At 33.9% G+C, this 20,652-nt stretch overlaps 1 protein-coding gene across 10 annotated transcripts in view; it reads left to right on the top strand.

Annotated features, from left to right (window-relative positions):
* Positions 1–20,652, top strand: part of LOC106867580 (uncharacterized) — a 486,010-nt gene that overhangs the window by 247,911 nt on the left and 217,447 nt on the right. For 3 of the 10 annotated variants that reach the window (XM_089357553.1, XM_089357549.1, XM_089357544.1), the window contains exon 1: positions 16,842–17,242. The exons of 2 other annotated variants lie outside the window; for them this stretch is intronic. The gene's annotated coding sequence lies outside the window, so the exon portion shown is untranslated. Of the gene's footprint in view, positions 1–16,841; positions 17,243–20,652 lie in introns of those variants that run through there. 5 more of the 10 variants (XM_089357547.1, XM_089357558.1, XM_089357557.1 and 2 more) reach the window with 5 other exon arrangements.

Genomic DNA, 20,652 nt, shown 5'->3' with positions numbered 1-20,652 from the left:
GAAGGCAACCCAAAGCAGTTTGGCTCTGGATAAAAAGTGCATTTTATTGTTGTTTTTGTGGATAGAGACAAGTGAAAGAAACAATGACTTTAGAATATTGTCTGAATTCTGTTGTGTTTTTAATGTCTGCATGAAGTTGGATATCTTTTAATCTATTCTTTTGGAGCCAAGATTCTAGTTTGTGTATTTATGATTGGAGATGGAATGTCACTCTTCCTGTTATGGGTTGAGATTATGTAAGCAATGTCATCAAATGAGTCTGTTAATTCATTGAGTGGAAGAGTTAGAATTTCATATATGTACATATATATATATATATACATACACAGAGTGACTTTTATTCGTGTCTGCCTATGTGTATATATATATATTGGCAGACAGACAGAATGTTGATAACAGTGAGTAATAAAACAGATATGAAACCAAACCATACTTAGAAAATCAAGGGGTCTTGAAATGATATATAAACCTGGAGTCCGGAGAAATAATTAATTTGTCATTGCTTTATGGTTAAAGCAATTTTGGTTAGTTAATAACCTGAGAACAGAATCAAAATTACTGACGAAGTGTAGGAAAGTTGTTTTCATGTTCAGTCAGTCCAGTATTGATTGTGATTTGTTATAGATTATATTGTGTGTGGGTAGTTAGTTTTAAGTTGTTTTAAGAATGAAAAGGTATCAATATCTGGAAATGCATCAGGAATTGAAAGATCAAATTTGTTGGTGAATGTTATTTGAATGAAATACTTAAGGGGGAAAAAATGTGTAAATTTTATTTACAATATTTGAACAGGAACTGCAGATGTAAAGTAAGTGGTTAGCATTAAGGAATTTCTAGAAATTGAAGAAGCTATCTTAAGATATTTGTAGACACATATCATAAAGGTTCAAACTATATTCTTCATATTAGGTAGCTTATGAGTTCAGTCTGTGACAAAATGTTTAAGTGGCTGGCAATTAAAAAGTATAAACCATTTAGCATACAAACCAGCCATATCTGGCTCAAATACTCTACTTGTATTAAACAGGCTAGATCTGGTCTCTTACGCCTATCCTGCAATACGATTTAAAAAAGTAAACTATCACATCATCAAAATCTCAAAGCTACAAAATAATGCATGATTAATACTAAACAATGTGAATAAATAAGCATTACATTTGACAGTAATCTGAATGTTAAAGGGTTAAGCTGTGTAAAAAGCCATTGTTCTAACAAATATTGACCATTCTCCTGCTCTTGTGATTGAGTAAATATTGAAGCTAGAAATTTCTTTGCAAAAAAGCAATTCTCAAGCTTTTTCATTTTTTTGTGTTTGTACTGACTTGTTGAACTATTAGATTTTTGTTGTAATTAATCCTTTTACGATTACATTTTGATAGTTCTAGCCATTTTGAGTATCAAATAATACAAAATCAAATAATATAAAATACTATAATTGTCACTGATTTTTCTTGTCTAATGTATAAAACAAGTTAAGAAATAATTATATGATTGGTTAGAGCAGTGCAGAAATTGAAACTGGTAGGCATGTTGTGAGGCAACTGAAGTTGGCTGCTCGCAAAGCTCTGATTGGGCTTAGAGTTATTGGTGCATCAAAAAAAAAAAAAAGGGCTATAAATCCCATCACTGAAGCTGCAGATAGGTGGCTTCAGATAAAGAGGGCTTTGTTGCTTTTGGGATGCAATCTGGGATTTGATCAACCCTGGTTGGGTCAACTGGGCAACCCCTTGAGACTCAGAAGCATCACTGACAATGCATTCCGGAGCATTCAAGAGATGTATCTTAAAACTAAATTCAAACAATGATTCAACTGTATTTTCCTTTTCCTAATGTTTGACAGTCCACTTCTAAGTTAAATGTTAAAATACTGTTTTAAGAAAGATCTCTTTCTGCTTAGGATACCTGTGAGAGAAAAAAACGAAACAAAATGTTATGAAGATTGAGCCTTAATTTCACTGGAAGACTTCTGTTGAAGTTCTAACTATGTTTCATTTATCAGTATTGAACTGAAAGTAATTCAACTTCAAAAGTGACTGTTAAAATGTTAAGATTTTTTGAAACTATGACACATTTGTATATCAATTTATTGAACCACATATTTTAAAGTTAGTTGACAGTAGAAATTTGCCAGTCAAAATGGACCATATTTCCCATTCCCAGTAGTGTTCTATCCTCCCTGAGATACATTTAAGAATTCCCAAACTTTGTGGACAATTATTATTACTCCAGTGATATATAACTTAATAAGTTGTAAACTGGTAATGCCCTCTTGAGAATTTAGATTTACACTTGAACTACTTTAGCTAACACCTTTCTACCTAGAGAGGCAGTAACTTGGTTTAAGATTTCCACACTTCATCTTGGAGAGTGGCAATTTCTCTAACCTTTTGGAAAATGTCAGTTCTCTTGTTTGTATAAATTGCCTTATATTTTCGGTCAGTGCTCATTAATTTGAGAATTGAATTTTATATTCCTGTACTTTTAGTATTTAGATTAAAATAGCTTTATCCAAGACAAATTCTTCCATTTGCTTTATAAAATTTATCTTTTGTAAATCATCAATAAAACAAAGTAGTGGATTGTGGTATGGGTTTCTTAATCCCTTTTTTTGGTGAGTGTTTTGAAGTTAAACAAGTTAATCTATGTTATTTTTTTGTAAATCTTCTTTACCATTCGATTACATTATCAAAAGAAATAGCCATACTAACTCTTTTGTTACCATATTTCTGTTGAAATTCACCATCTTTATTTCTATTAATTATGAACTTAATGAAGAATTTAATAAAATAACTTTGTCATTATTAAGTTGGTATTTAGAATATAAATTAACATGAGGTTTTGATAAAGGATCACCTTAAAAAAGGAAGTTTGTATCATAAAACCAGGAGTGGTCTCAGGTAGGTTGGTATCAAAAGGGTTAACCCAAAGTTTAATAAATGCCAACAAAAGGAAATTTTTCTCTATATCAATGTATTTCAGTAGCATATTGTACAGCTAACTATTATAACAACTAATATATAAAAGAAAATGAAGGTGGCAGAATCATTAGCATGCTGGATAAAATGCTTAATGGCATTTTATCGGTCCTTACGTTCTGAGTTCAAATTCTGCTGATGTTGACTTTGCTTTTCATCCTTTGGGGTTGATAAGTAAGAACCAGTTGAATACTGGGGTTGATGTAATTGACTTACTTCCTCTTTGAAATTGCTGGCCTTGTGACAAAATTTGAAACCAATATGTAAAAGAAAATGTACTCTTACATACCAATGTGTGTCAAAACAATTTTATTGCATTTCATTTTACGTCTGGCTCATGTCATTTCTATTGTAGCTACTAGATCACTCAACATATGTTAAGTTGAGTTGGGATGCCTACTTAATATGCAAATAATTTGTTAAAAGTGCAATAAATTTCAAAAGAGATAACAAAAAAGACTTTTTAATTCTGTTCAGTAATTATTATAAAACTAGCTGGCACTGTGCTATCAAAAATAACGGTTAATTGTAGTATTTTATATATAAATAAGGACAAAAGATAGAATGTGGATGGTAATTCAAATTAATACACTTGTCAATGTTATCTAGTGGTTGTATTTTGAGATGTAACATTGATCATGGTTTGTTATTGAAAGAACACAGGTTCACACATACTTCCCTTGTACACGCATACACATTCATACATATACTCACACAGAGTTGAAACACTGTTTGATTTTTCTTTTCAGCATTGAATGTTCACCATCCCACTTCCATGGCACACATAAACACACACACACACAAACATTCACATACTGCCCTTTTTACATACATACACATATATACTCACACAAAGTTGAAATGTTGTTTGATTTTTTTTTCACCATAGTATTTCTGTCATCCCACTACCAAGTTTGCCATCACCTCTTCGTTTCTTTTTTATCTATCACAAACACAAGCAAGCAGATGTGACAAACTTGTGGAGATTAATTTTTGTTTAGTGAGTGATTAGATGGGGATGATGATAGGAATGGTCTAAAAATCATTTTTCAAGAAATATAACTTGTCTTACTTGTGCAATACTTGCAAGAGGTTCAAACTACAACAACGAAAAACAAAGAAAAATCCCCCACATTATACATGTTGTATTTTCAGGTGATATAGTTTGAAGCAATAATAATTTTGCCTTTGTTTCAAGTAGTCTCTCCATTGAAGGGGAACCAATATGTTCATTTGCAACATATTTTCAGATAAATGAGTGCTGATTTAGCTTGTCAGTGTGACCTAACAGGTTATCTATTGGATTGCAGGTGCAGCAGATGTTTGCCAACTGAAAACTATATAAACATGAGTCAGTGCTTTGAAACTTCCAGTTCCTGGCCTAACATTGGCACACATTGTCATGATTTAGTAACTGTCTGTTTTAGCTATTATTAATCACTATTAGCTTTTTTCTTTTTAATTTTATATTTTTGTTTTCAATATATTATAATGGTTTATTTGCAAGTGTTTATGTTAGGTAACTTGTATAAACCCGGGTATGTTTTTTGTATAACCCTATTTTACAAGACAACATTGCACAGAAAGATGAAAGCCATTCATAATCAGAGCAGGAAAATAAGACATTAAACTTTATTCTAAAACACCAGTTAAAGATATTCAATTTATTAAACCATCAGTGTAATCGCTATAACTGAAATAATATTTTCAATGAAATGAAATCATTCTGAATTATTGGTAATTAACTTGCAGGTTTATTGACTGTTCTATGTATTTTGTGAAACATTTTGGTTTGTGAAGTTATTAAGAAATCATATATGGAAAACTAGTGTATTAGATATTGGTAATTTGATTATTAAAGACAATGATGATGATGATACAAAGTTAAATATAATTGCACATGTGTTTCTTTTCCCTATAAATACTATTTGTTGTAGGTTGTACTGTTTGAATTCTGCTCAAACAGAAATATAACATAAACATTGATTAACTGATTATTGGTAAGCCAATAAGCTAGGATTTGCCATACTTCAGATTTAAGATCTGCTGTACTTTAATATAAGATAGTTCTGTGTCTTGAGATCAATCAGCCACTATTCAGGGCTGGAATATTTTCTGGCCCTAAAAAATCATCAAACCTAGTTTTTGATGCAGTCTTGGTTATGTTATTCATCTGTATCTTTTACATTCCAACTTATCTTCCTTTTTTGAAATATTCTATATTATAAACTTTATAATTAATTTACTATGGAACACTATTGATTGAGAAGCTTTTCTTACAAAGCTTCAGTTAGCATGATGGTATCTATCATCATTATTGTCATTTCCAGTTTTCCATGTTGACGTTAACTGGACAGGTTTGCTGCATGGTGTATTGTGATCTTGTCCATACCATAGTCCTTAGATATAACCCCTATTTCTTCACCTGTTTGTCTTTATTTTTCACTGTTAGTTCTGGGCACATGTAATTTGCCTTCTATGCAAATTAATGTTGTTCATCCATTTAGTTCTTACACAATTCTCTCCAGCCTCTGCAAATCTTTCACTTTGGTATCCAAGTCTTACTTTCATTCAATATTATGTTCCTTAGGCAGGCTTCATACAATCTACCTTTTACATAGAATGACTCCGACTTATTTCATCTCCTTTACGCCCTAGCTATGACCAAATATCAAATATTTCATCAAGCTGGTAGAAACAATTTACTATATCTAGTATGTAATCAAAAGACATTATCTCACGGTTGTCCCTGCCAAGGCTGGTTGAAGTGTCTGCAATCTAGGTTGTTGTCCAGGGCACCAGTGTTAGGGGCTTGTCTCTTTATATGTTTACATATGTTTGTGGCCACAGGAGAAAAGTTTTTGCAAACTAAAAATTAGAAAGATATTTAGTCATCCACAACACAAAGCAGATTAAATTCTTTGGTAATTTTGTCAACACGAAATGATATTGAAAAATAGATAGATATAAAATGGGTCATGAAAACATTTGTAGATCTAAAGTTGAGGAATGTATATCATTCTAACATTCATCTGTTTTTTCGTAAATATCCTTTAATTACTTAAGAGAAAATTTATGAGAAAATGTGATCCTCTACCCTCTTTTGAATTTCATTTACCTATTGTCCAATGTGCTGAGATCATTTCTAGTTATGGAGAAATAATTGCTTTATTTTTGCTATAGTAATGAAATGATTTGAATCTGATGCTGTGTTTCAGCTGTTTTCTTTATCTTGTATATTGTTATGAACACTTTTATTCCCTCAGAGACAGCTTTCCTTTCTGCGGAAAATGAATAAAAAAAAATATTTAAGAGTGACAAAATTCAGCTTGCCTGGGATACCATCAACCTTAGAGCTGGTAGCTGGTCCTGGTTCTTTCTGGAACCATTAATTCCACTTGATAGGGTGAAGAAAAAAATCCTTTATTGTATTGTAGAATAAGCTATGGGTGTTCTTAGAATAGTATTTTGGTTGAGCGTAAAAGAGAAGAGCTGAGTGTATGAATATAAGGAAATGGTTTGGGTTATTTTAAAGAGAGTGTTAAGAAGTTCTAAAAAAGAAAAAGTAACAGAGATATAGCTCAATGTTGTTATAATAATATAATCTTTAGTGTATGCTCTGTCTAAACTTCATTATGATCATTAAGATAATAATGAAAATAAGGTATTTATTTCTCCCCGATTTCATGGAGAAATTAAAGTATTTTGTTTTAACTGGTGTCTGGCATATGGCTGGCTACCTTATATTGTAAAATGTTTACGAAATTTTGTATGACAGCTTTGTAAGTGCCAAGAGAAAGTATAAGCATTTAAATTCAAGTCAGTATTTTATGTACATAAGATGTTTTGCAGTTTTTTTTTTAATCTTAAATGCTCCAACTTGTTTAAGTTAAAGCATTTGAAAAGATGCTAATGACATATTTCCACAAAGGAGGGGAAAACAAAAATAATAACATAAAAAAACCATGTGACAGATGTGCTGTAAATTATAGTATGAATCATAAAAATCACTTTCAAACAAAAGAGGAGCGAACATGTCAAGGAAATGTTATTTTGTAGACATCAATGGTTAGTGAGATTTTCTGCCTAATAATTGCTTGTCATCAAGCACATGAGAGAAAATGGCCCATGGCTACTTGAATTTTTTTCACTGAAACCTTGCTAATGTGACATAAACTGTAATAATGAATAGTTTTAGCTACAACTAAGAACAACCTCTTTGTTTCTGATAGTAATCTTTCTGGCTGACTATGGAATATAGAAATGTTACTGTTTACCCTCATAAATCACCTCAAGTGATTTAAATGACTTTTCTGGTACAGGTTTAGTTGGACTTAACCATCTGAATACATTTTATAACTTTTAAAAAATTACCATATTCCCATAATCTCAAAATTCTTGCTTTATATAAAGACACTGCTTGCTGATAAAATATTTTAGTTAAAAGACCACCTCTGTCCTGATTATCATCATATAGCTCTTGTTAAATAACCACAAATGAGAATGTGTTGAAGTGTTGTTTATTCTGTGTTAATCATTTACAATATGAGAAAGAGAGCATGATCCACCATTTGAGTCAGGGTCTAATTTGCCTCCTAACCAGAAGTCCCTTTTCTGCTGACCTCTTCAATAGCTATTCTGCAGTAAAGGTCCTGTATCTCTTCTGAGTTCATGCCCTACAATCAATTACTAATTGATTTCGTCCACCATTCCAAAAGTTTGTTATATTATCAGCTACAAATATTAAAACATAACAACACTAAGAATCACCTACATAAATATTCTCAGTCCCTTGGTAGTTAACTTCGGAGATTTTCAAAATTTGATCTTCCACTTTAAATATCTTCATTCAACAGTTTAAATAATTCTAGACTAATAGCTGTAACATTGTTTAATCTACAGGCACAAGTAAAATACATTTTTTCCCTAGATTTTTCTATGGCTTTTGGTCTTATTATATATATATATATATATATATATATATATATGAAGCTCCATTTTATATAGCCTTTTAACTACTTTTATAGCCTTCTTCCAGCTCCAACAGAATTTAACATCAAGCAGCTCTATAACATGAAATATTATCTGTTTACTGTGACTGAACTCCATTCAAGACTCAGAAAGGAAAATAAACATCCCTCTATAGTTTATGCTAAAGGTGTATAGTGAATATTATATGATTGCTAGAAGGAAAAGACCAAAGCTGTGATGTTATGCTTTCTACAGATTTTAAAATTATTTTTCATTTGTGCATATTTTGTGTATTTTAAATATTTGTATGTAAGTGGTTTTACATATAGATTTGCTTTTCTTTACACTCTTAAGCTCTTGGTTATGGCTCAATGTATATGGGGACGTATATATGGTGACGAGAATGGCCTGGAAGGGTATGGTTTTGAAATAAACAAACAGTTAGTCATTAACATGCCCAAGAGATCACCCTACTTACAACCAGCAATGAAGATCTATTGCTCTGCATAAGACACACCAGGGAACTAACTGGGTAGTCTATGTTTGAATACTGATAAGACCAAATATTGGTTGTGAGATCTTATGAATACCCAGTGATTTTGGTCAATGAACCAGGTGATTGATCAAGTAAAAAAATTCAGACATCTAGGTTACTATATCTACATGACTGCCACAGTTACTAGGAAATTTATTGCAGGCTGGGTATGAGCAATCTGACATGAAGGGTGAAAAAAATCACAGTGTGTCCCACAAAACAAAGATATGAGTAGTGGCTTCTAAGTGGCTCTGTATGGCCAGGGGGAGTCCCTACTAAACATTAACCACTGATACAAAGACAGCAGCAGCTTCAAGTTATGATACTGGTGTGATATATTATGGGTCCTGTGCACAAGACTGAAGCTTATGTCCTACATCAGGTATGGGCAAGAACTGGGCCGCATAGGACACGGCTCATCATCAAGTGGGCGACACTACTAAAAATTCAAAGGTAATTTTTCATTAGGCAAAGCCATTCAGAAACACCTGCAAGCTATGGGACTTTCTAAATAACACACAAGTTGTCTGCACCGCTCCTAAACTAAATTTGCAATCCTACTAGCTTTGATCTATTTGCAACTAGTTTGGATCTATTTGCAACCTGCCATTTGACAGTCTTGAGTGAATCACCATGTTTGGTACTGTCCTGGGTATGTGTCAGGTGTGGAAGACACCATCAGCAATGGACTGATGACATAAAATAGTGGATGGGTGACCACCCTATACATAAACTGTTGAGAACTACTCCAAACTGACCACAGTAGTGAGTGTTTGTTAAAGAAGCCACTTGGAGTTGCTCATTCACCTGATGGCACAAGGAGCAGGGGTGGGGAAAAACCTAACAGTGAATAAGATTTCTATCAACATCATGTCTAAGAATGGCCAGCAAGTTTTAAACTCATTAGACTACCAGCACTTTAACCCTTTAGCATTTAAACCGACCATATCAGGCCCAAATATTCCTCCTTGTTTTATGTTCAACTGGCTAGATCTGGCTTCTCATACCTACTCTACAATGTCATTTTAAAAATAAACAAGACACTCAAGAGAGCACAAATCTCTGCCAAGGCAACACCAATGTCCTCTCAATGATTAACCGGAGATGACTTTTAAAATGAGAATATCTGAAATAAACTCAACTGCTCTCACAAACGAAAATACTAAAAATGAACCCGACCACTCTCAAAAATTAAGTTAAAAAATTGTCCAGAATCCTTGTCCGGTACCTGATCAATCCCTATGGTAGTCATGGAATGGGAAGGTGGGTGTGCAGGCCGTGTTTGTAATGCTCTGTGTGTCGTCTGCAGTGGGAGCAGGGACAGTTTTCTCTATGAAGGCCTTTTTCAGTCTACCCATTGATACAGTGTCTTTACGACCATTGAGGGCTATAGTGAAAAATTTATCTGTGTGTGAAAGAAAATGGAAAGGACTTGTGTATGGTGCTGTTAATGGAGGCTTAACAACATCGTTGCACACAAAACATGAACCCAAGAAGTAAAGCTTCCTTCAAGGCAGAACTAGAATTGCAATTGTCAAGTAGGTAAGAGGTTTTAAACAGGAGTGATATATTCAAAATTGGTAAAGCTAAAAATTGTCGAAGATAAATTAAATTTATTATTGTTACTGAATATGTTAGTGTTATTTAATTTCTGAACAGTTTTGTTGCCTTTTGTTTATGTGGTTTGATTTCCTTATCCATCAGTTTCTATAAGATAGAGACCTGAATAAAATTAATAACAGAGAAATGAAAATAAAACTTTGGAAACAGCAACACCGCTATAACTTATGTGGAAACCATGAGTCTGCTTTCGAGGGAGATGATCAGAGAAAGACTTGAAACTCAACGTAAGATTGTAATACTTCATGTAAAGTAAAGTACATATAACAAATAATCCAAAATCCTTGTCCAGTACCAGATTGATCCCAAAATCTAATCAGTTGTTGCCAATCACGAGACCAAACATCTCTGAAAGTTTCATTCAAATCCATCTAGTGGTTCTTGAAATATTTTGTCCGCAGACAAACAAACAAACACCACTGAAAACAATACCTCCACTTTTGCTAAGATGTGGAGGTAATAACAATACCATCATTGAAATTTCAAAGCCATGAGACAATGTATGATTAATTCAAGACAATGAGAATAAATAAGCATTACATCTGACAGAGTAATCTGAATGCTGCTAAATCAGTTGAAGTATTTAGTTAAATTTTCTGAATGTTGTTGTGAAGATGTGATGAGAATGTCTGGAGATAAAGTTCTTGTTATTTAGCCCTAGGTCATCAAGCTTATGGTCAAATGTGTTCTGTGACCCATCCAATCTTTTTGACAGTTATAAGTCCGGCAACATTACCAAAACATATCTTCCTATTTTGTAATGTATCAGTTGAGAGAATTGTGATTGCTATTTCTAGTAGTGGATCAACCATATATGAATTCCACCAGTAGCTTGACGAAGTGGTGAGAGATAAAAAAATACTATGAACTGATAGTTAAAGTAACTATTACCAAGTTTGTTTATGCCAAGAATTACTTGAATAACAATTGATTGGAGTCAAACTAGTTAATTCACGCAGGTCATCTTAGAAAGAATAACTAAACTCCAAGAGGTTATCTAAAAGTCTACCAGTCCACACTGGCATGCTAAGATAAATGTAGAACTAATAACAACATCGACGACGACGACGATGATGACGATGATGATGATGATGATGACGATGATGATGATGATGATGATGATGATGATGGTGGTGTAACCCTTTTCAAGTTTCTGTTTCCACATTCTTACATTCAGCAGGGATTAGATTTAACTCCGTTGAAGGGTTAACATAACAGCCAGTGTTTATAATTGTCATTAGTAATGATTTACAGCTATAAACACACAAGGAGGTTCATACGGACCACGTGACATCCTTAAAAAATCCTCTCCATTTTCATCCGTATCTTTGTAATATCTTGTTGTTCTCCATTTGGTACTTTCATTGAACCTCGTTCTTTTTCTCCTTGCATCTTCTTATATCTGTATATAAGGAAGATGCAACATACATACATACAATTATATATCATCATCATCATCATCTTATCTTTTAACGCCTGTTTGATGATGATGATACATACATACGTACATACATACACACACATATATATATATATCTTTTGACAGCTTTTGAAGATGAATCTAGTTGTATATGGGAGGTGAGGGTGGTGGATAGAGGATGGCATGTAGTGGAGAACGGTATTAAAGCAAGAAATATCTATCAGTTTGTTATGCCTTGGTAATGTTATTAGATGCTGCTGATGGTGTGCATGTATGTCATCAGTTTTTCTATACAGATGTGTGTGTGCAAAGATAGCATGTGTGTGTGTGTGTGTGCGTAAGAGAGAAAGAGAGACCAAAGAGAGAGGGGGGAGGGAGAGAGAAACTAAATTTGATGTTGATCCTTGGTCTGGAAGGATGCCATACAATTTCCAGGCAAGTGGCTTTCACAACTGAACGCCACTGAAAGCTTCTCATTTATTTCTTCAATGCCAACTCGAGTGGAACTAGCGGCTATTTGGTAACTGACTGTTGCAACAGTGGATTGTAACTTCTATTGGAATCCACTAAATTTTCAACCGAATTCTCTCTCTCTCTCTCTCTATCTATCTCAAAGCGCTTCACTAGAAGCTGGAAGAAGAGGAGACGGACGGGTAGGGTGGGTGAAGAAGTGGGGTAAGGAGGAATAGAACGATGGAGACACGGGAAGTGAGGTTGATGGTGCTAGCGGAAGCTGATGGTAAGGTAGTGGTATCCAGGGAATCTCTCTCTCTTTCTTTCCCTCTTCCTCTGTGTGTGTGTTTGTGTGTGTGAATTGTCTGCCGGGACAGCAACGAATTAAGACAGTTCCAACTATACTGTGTTGATTTGGTGGTAGTGTCTCGCCATGACACATCAATTGGACTGGAACTGATTACTAGAATAGTTGGTGCATAAAAAAAACAAGAGAGGGGGAAAAAGACAGAGTAACAGTGAGAAAAGCTACAAACACACACACACACTCTCTCTCTCTATCTCTCTTCCTCTGTCTACTCCTTACGATTTGCTGCTTGTCACTTCCTAGCCTCGCCTTCCTCATGTTTTATTGGCTGTGCCCAGCCATGCATGAAGGCAAGCAAGACTGCACGGCGTAAAAGGAATTGGTCGAGTGGGCTTAGTCAATCGACGAGTTGGAGGAGGTGGAGCAGAGGAGAAAGAAAGATGAAGAAGGATAGAAATGTGAGCATTAGAGAGAGAGAGAGAGAGAGCGATGAAGGATAGAAATGTGAGCATTAAAGTGAGAGAGAGAGAGAACTTGTGTCATAGTTGCAGACAGCTGGGCACAGAACTACTACTACTACTACTACTACTACAAACGCATATACATACGCGCACGTACGTACGTGCGCGCGCGCGTATGTCTTTTTCTGTGTATATCTTTGTTTATTAAATGTATGTTAGTCAACTGTGAAGTAAGCTAGTTTCTGTGATGAAACCTTACACGGACGCACGCACACACACGCACACACACGCACACGCACACACACACACACATTTCTTGCTGAATTTGTCAAAGCCACCCCTCCGAAAGCGCTTTGTATATTTATTTACTTGTTGTATCAGTCGGAACTGACGACTGCTGTATATAGATTCCTTCCTTTCCTGACGCAAAACGAAGGCATTACTAAACCGTTTCATTTCAGTTTCACTCCAGTGTGGCGACTATGAACCATTTTTCACTACCGTGGACCGTTTAACAATATAATACACACACACACATTATATATATATATATTTATATATATATATATATATATATATATATATATAATACACACGTACATGCTCTCTCTCACAAACATATATATGTATATATATTTATACCGTATATATAAATTTATATCTCTATCAATTGACATACATCACAGACCGTTTCATCAAAGATTCCCCCCTCCCGTATCACACACACACACACAATACATATATCTCCAGACGGACGGATAGACAGGGAGGCGGGCGAGTGGTTCGCTCCTTGTCCGGGAGAATGTCTGTCAGCCTGCCAGCCGGTCTGTCTGACAACAAACTTTTACTTGAAAAGTAAGTGTGATTGCTATTATTGGTCTGTCTAGTTTTAGTTAAGTCATTCAGTTTAAAAAAAAAAAAAGAAAAAAGGAAGAAAGAAAAGGAAAAAAAGGTGGATCGGCATCATCAACAATGGCAACTGTAATAGCAGTAGCAGCAGCATTGAACATGACGTTTGGAGATGGCTGGAACCTAAAACAACAATACAAACAGGCGCTTGGCGATGTTCTACCATTTCGTTCGTCTTGCTCTGTTTGTGTGTGTGTGTGTGTGTGTGTGGTGTATTTGATATGGCGGGCAATCACAATCAAATTGCTCATTCTGCTTCTGATGTTATAATTACAGCTCTCTATCTGTCTATCTATCTATCTATCTATCTATCTATCTATCTATCTATCTATCTATCTACCTACCTATCTATCTATCTATCTATCTATCTAATTTGTGCGTTTGTGTACTGGAAAGCACGTTTGGATACCCTTCAAAGTATCTGAGCGGACCGCAAGTTTAAAACTCTTTCCTAGTTCACCAACATTATTTATTATAAAAATGTTGAGTTATTTAGAAGTTTCGTCAACGGCTAGCTTTTCAAACTCGATGTATGTATGTATGTGTGTATGTATGTACGTACCTTGCTCTGCATCCGTGTTCACTATCTGGATGTCGATCCACTTTTTTTTTTGTATTAAACTTGAATTTCTCTCCCCACAAGTTAAGAGGAAATTTGAAGTTTACTTTTATTTGTATCTAAACAACCAGGCAATTTTTCTTAACGCATATACTTACATATATATATACACACACAGCAAACTAAACTCGGTTTATATTCCATCATAATGTATTGGCAAAGCACAAAATCATCCGACGTGCATAAACTAAGTTGTTGCTCACATGCCTTTCTCATCGACATTAATGACGTAAACTAAACGGTTTCGACTGCGTATCGAACCCGTTTGCCAAAGGCCCGTCTATATCGCTGTACCTCTACTCATTTACACACATCGTTTATTTGTTTCAATGTGTTCGCTCACGCATACCTACGTTACCTTTACTCTGTCCTCTCCTCTTCCTCTATATATAATTTTATTTTTGTATTTATTTCTTACTACTTTCCTTTTCAAAACCTTATTCTCCCCTGCCACTTTTCCCTGTGTTCATACATTAGGCCTCCATTTCTGTTTTCTCTCTCTCTCTATCCTTCCCCTCCCCCTCATTCACACGTGGAAGATAAGATAGAGTGGGCGTATCCTGTCTACTTGTCTATTTACTTTAGTTTGAAGTTCTCAGTATGGCTACTAGCATGTGTGTTTATATATGGAGACGGAACTATACGGCATTACCTTTCATTGGGCTTCAAAGTCTAAATTCTTCTCATTTAACCTTCAGATGTAGTTGTTCTTCGGCTAGAAGCTGGCCTCTTTCCATTCCTTCCGTGGAACAAATAACCAATAACTAATGGTCGCTATTTATACATACATAACACACAAACACATTTATATATATATATACACACATACATATTTTTATATATATACGCACATACACATATATATGTATATACGTATAAACACACGTTCGTGTGCGTGTGTGTTTATAAAGGAAAACAATTACAAACGTCGTAACTTGTTTTGTCTTTATTTCAACGTTATCACTTTTATCCTTTATTACTTACCACACGTCCAGTGCTGTTATTGCGTCATCGCTCCAAGTGGTCAACTTTGTGATCATCTTTCCCAGCCGGGTGGGTGGGCCATTAAAATAAGCACCAGTAATACAGTGAGGCTCCATTTACCCATACCCTCTTCCTATTATATATATATATATATATATATATAAATAAGCCTTGTGTTTGTTCCAAGAAATTCATTAAAGGATGTAGTGACTGTTAAGTTTTATAGTTTTCACGAATGTCGTTAGTGAAACATAAACAACTTCTTTATAATCGTCTTCTTTTTGCTTGCGTAAAAATATTACTGCTATCACAATGACATATTACTATATTTGTCTTCTCTCCACACAGTAAATAAAAATTAAAAAGAATAAGGAACTCAAGAATTAATTTCCTTCTCTGGATGGATGCTATATTAATCTTACTGGAAGTAACTTTCACAGCGGAACCGAAATGAATGGGTTACAAATGTAATTTTAATTCACTTAACTTTTTTATTTTTTTTATTTCTGCTCAGTTTAGAGTATGTCCACCTCGTTATCGATGATGGAAAAGCGACTTAAAATGATGAGATCTGAGTATGGTTCCACTTGGTATTTTCCCGTCATCCCTGGCTAACGAGGAATCGTTGATGTTTCTTCACCTATCTTTTCGCTTCAGCTGTCTAAAGCAAGCTTCAAGGTTACAAATCGTACACCGTAAAATTCATTATATATATATATATATATATATGTATATATATATATATATATATATATATATATATATATATATATATATATATTATGGGTGGGTGTGTTGGGTGTAAACAAAATATATGCCAAACAGACGTTTCCCCTCTTCATCGCGGTAAACCGATTTATAATTTATTCCAGTTTAGAATAGTTTCAACTCACAAATTATCGACGTATATATCACTAGTTTCCCCAGCTTCTGTTTACTTTGGGAATTATTGCTGCTAGAGAGACCTGAAAAAGGAGATAATGTATGTATGTATATATATATACATATATATATATATATATATATATATATATATATATATATATATATATATATATATATAGATACAAAGCAAACTGATTGATATTTGTGGATGGTGGCTTTTTGTTGATTGATATTTATGGTGGTGGGTTGTTGGTGTTTAGCCCCAGGTCAGACAGACCTACGACCAAAATTATTACATCTGTAACTCTTTTCGAGTATATAAAAGATTACATGATCCGATGTGCCCGTTCTTTTTTTTTTTTTTGAGGGGTGGAGGATTTTTTTTTTTTTTTTAAATACGGTTGAGTGTGATTTGAGGGGAAATTTGGTTTTTTGTTCCTCTCAGCTCAAGCGACCATGTGAAAGCTTCCTCAATGAAGGTATATGGTTTGATATGGATGACGAGAAAGACCAGTAAAGAATATGCGGACGCGTAGAATTTATCTACAGAATAAGGGCAGTCTTCGATTTATTTGCTCAATTTCGGTTGAGGGTAATGAATCCTATGTTTTAGTGATGTTAGTGCACGTGTTTTTAACTGGCAAGTGTGTTGTCTACTTTTAGTTTTTCTCCTCCTCTTCCTACCTCTCCTCCTTTTCCTCCAGACATTTGGCCAGATTTGGCTGGCTGCATACGTGTGTATGTGTAAGTGTGTGTGTTTGTTTGTATGTATGTAGAGCCACGTAAAAAGCACTGACTCACATCGCAGATATGTTGTGCTATCAAGTTTTACTCCGTTACTCGTTCACTGTGGATGTTATATATTGACTGAATTCACCCTCCCCACCCCCACCCTCTCGGTTAACCATCAACATCACGACGACGACGACGAAGACCACTAGCAGCAGCAGCAGTAGCAAAACTATTGTCATCATCACTGTCAGCAGCACCCACTACGATCATCACCACCTCCATCCATTACTTTTCTTTGTTTAAGGGCATTTCGGATACATGTGGAGTACAGTTGGTATGGCTGGATCTCGCTGAGCGAACGAGTGTGGCAGGTAGACATCATGCATATATAAATGTATAAACATAGACACACGCACACACATAAACACAGAGGCGCGCACATACACTGATATATATATATATATATATATATATATATATATATATATGTATATGAAATGTAATCATAATCTTTAGTTCTATATCTATGAGACTTAGTAACTGTAGTTGCATGTAATAATGAAAATTGCTTTCTTTGTCTCTCCTACATATTCGAACATAAATAATGTGAAAGTCCTCTGAACAATGATATCGAAATTCTGTCCTCTGTTAATTGGGATGTTATTTTCATTATGGTCATTATTGTTATTTATATACATATATATATATAAACCAGAACGTCTTTGAGTTCTAATAATACCACTTATAATTGCCATTTACTGTCTATGTCTGTATATTAATTATGTATTTAATTTACTCTATTTTAAAACTAATCAAACTCTTGTATTTATTGTTATCAAATTGTTCTTGCTTTTACCGTTTTTAAGTATTTTAATAATTTACTGCATTAAAGAATATTAATTTATAGATCTAGGCTTCGTTGTGTGTGTGTGTGTGTGTCTACAATGAAGGTTCCACTTCTACGCCCCAAAGGACCTTCTATTCACTGCTTTCCTTTATTTTTTAAATATTTTTTTTTTATAATGAAAGTAGTTCTGTTGTCTAAACGGATTTTGGTTGTTTTGTGTGTGTTTTCTTCTTTACGTTCATGATGTGAATGATTAACTGTAATGTTTATTTATTAAAGCAGACTAATTCTTTGGCTAGAGGTGGAGGGAATATTCCATGCATCTGAAATATAAATGAGAATCATTTAAAGAGCTTTGTCTGTGTGTCCCTACACAGTTGTCACCTGATGTAGAATTTCAAGTGTTTTTTCCCCCTTTTAGTGGATACATACTTCCTGGCTGGCTCTATTGCAGAATAATTCGGGCAAAATAACGAAAGTAATATATATTTCAAAGAATTAGGCTTCGTTTTCTATAGTGAGAGTAATACGATTCGGTGAAGTTATTAGTATTTTAGCCCTTCACTGTCTCGAAATAATAAATATAAGTTTATGATTAAAATCTATGTTTTGTGTCAGTAAAATGACATCTTGACCCTTTTAAAAAACAGGAAAGCAACAGCATTTCCATTATTTTAAAAATATAAATTTTACTAATTTCTAATGTCGCTTACATTTGAAATGTATAGACATGTTTTGTCTGTATTTATAATTGTAGTTTTACCATTAAGATTCGAAAAAGAACCCCCCCCCCCCCCCAATAAACAGCATTTTAAATTTTGCTGAAGTAAAACCACTCTATTAATTCCATTATTAATGTGTTTTGCTTGGATATTCTACAATGGAGCCCAATTCTGTGAACTATATATATATATATATATATATATATGTATGTATATGTATATAATGTGTATATGTGTACTTGTAAATTCTACTGCCTTCTCTATATGACTCCACTGACCAAATGAGGAATCATATTCCTATTCTACATTCTCAGTGTTTTTAGGCATTCGTGTTTATATATATATATATATATATATATATATATATATATATATATATATATATATATATATATATATATATATACACATACATATATATATATATATTTAAATTTGTATTCGTTTCTGGATCTTGTGTTGATCTACTTGCTGGATCTGGCTTTGAATATTATTCCGATGCGTATATCTATTTATTTGTCTGTTAGTATACATCTGTCTTTCTGTGTCTCTCTCTCTCTCACACACACACACACACACACTAAAGATATGTGTGTGTGTGTGCATAGATAGATACATGCACACATATCTATCTACATACACACAATCTACTATCTACTATGTACGTAAATTATGGTATAGTGTCTAGCAATCTATCTGTTTATTATTCTGTAGGCCTGTATGAGCCTATTCCTCAATCCATTTCTCGAGTCATCAACCAATTAATTACCTATGTATCTACTTGTTTTCCTACCTATTTGTCTATCTCCCTATCTGTTTATGTATTTGTTTGTATATCTAACTACCTATTCCCCTTATCTATCTCTCTACAGTCTATTCACTTTATCTATCTGTCGATATATTTATGTCTATTTGCCTCTCTCTCTATCTTTTTCCTTATCTCCCTATCTACCACTCTGCCTATCTATCTATCATCTACTGCCAAATCTGTCTGTCTGTGTATCTGTCCGTCGGTCTTTCTCATCGATCGATATACATGTCTGTCGTTCTCTGCCTGTTTATCTATCTATCTATCTATCTATCTATCTTTATCTCTCCCTCGCTCTCTCTGTCTCTAATGTAACCATCATCGTTTTAATGTCCACTTCTACATGTTTTCATGTGTCACACGGATTTCACTTTGGCGGATTTTGTTTGGCAAGATGCCCTTCCTATCTCCAACACTCACATGATCCAAGTAGGATAATATTTCCTCCTCTGCTAGATATGTTTGAGAGGAGAACAAATGAGCAACACAGTTTCTACTGTGGTGACATTTGTTTACAACTATTGCATAATAAACAAGGCAAGCTCTCTCTCTCTCTCACACACACATATTCGATAGATGTCAATTGGTCAAGATGCCAAGCTATACGACTGAACCAGAAATCATGTGGTTGGGACGGAAACGTAACAATCTAACTAAATCTGCACCTATATATATATATATATATATATATATATATATATATATATATATACATACACACACACACACACACACATACATACATACATATAAATGTATGAATTTGTATGTAATATTAATATTATACATATATATTATGCACACACACACATATGAATATATATATATATATATATAAGTATAAGTGTATGTGCATATAACATATTATATATATGTAATATATATAATATATATATATATATATATATATATATATATATATATATATATATATATATTGTATGTAATATGTATATATATGTAAATATATGTGTAACATATACATACGCACACACATAAATCGAATATGATAATGAACATACATGTAAATAAATCATTTAAGAGTAGTTATATGTTTGTCCAACCCATGCTAGCATGGAAACCGGATGTTAAAGGGTCATTAATTTTGCGTATGAATACATCTATGTATACGTATATATATATATGTGTGTGTGTATATATATATATATATATATATATATATATATGTATATACAGGGTGTGATTGGTAAATTATTGCCATTATATATTTTTAATTTCACACACGTGCATTCTTTCTTTTACATTTTGTTGACAACACAGTATAGTAAAGTCAGCTAGGCATCGTCTGTGAGAAAAACAGCACCATGACGCAATTCACTCTGCCAGAAATTTGGAAACAACATGCTGTACTGCTTGGCATTCCTGCCGGAAGCTCCAGTACAA

Source organism: Octopus bimaculoides, chromosome 9 (genome assembly GCF_046866305.1).
Source record: "Octopus bimaculoides isolate indiv1 chromosome 9, ASM4686630v1, whole genome shotgun sequence".
Classification (NCBI taxonomy): Eukaryota; Metazoa; Mollusca; class Cephalopoda; order Octopoda; family Octopodidae; genus Octopus; species Octopus bimaculoides.
The sequence above is the reverse complement of the archived record's forward strand: the minus strand, read 5'-3'. Positions and strand labels throughout refer to the sequence as shown.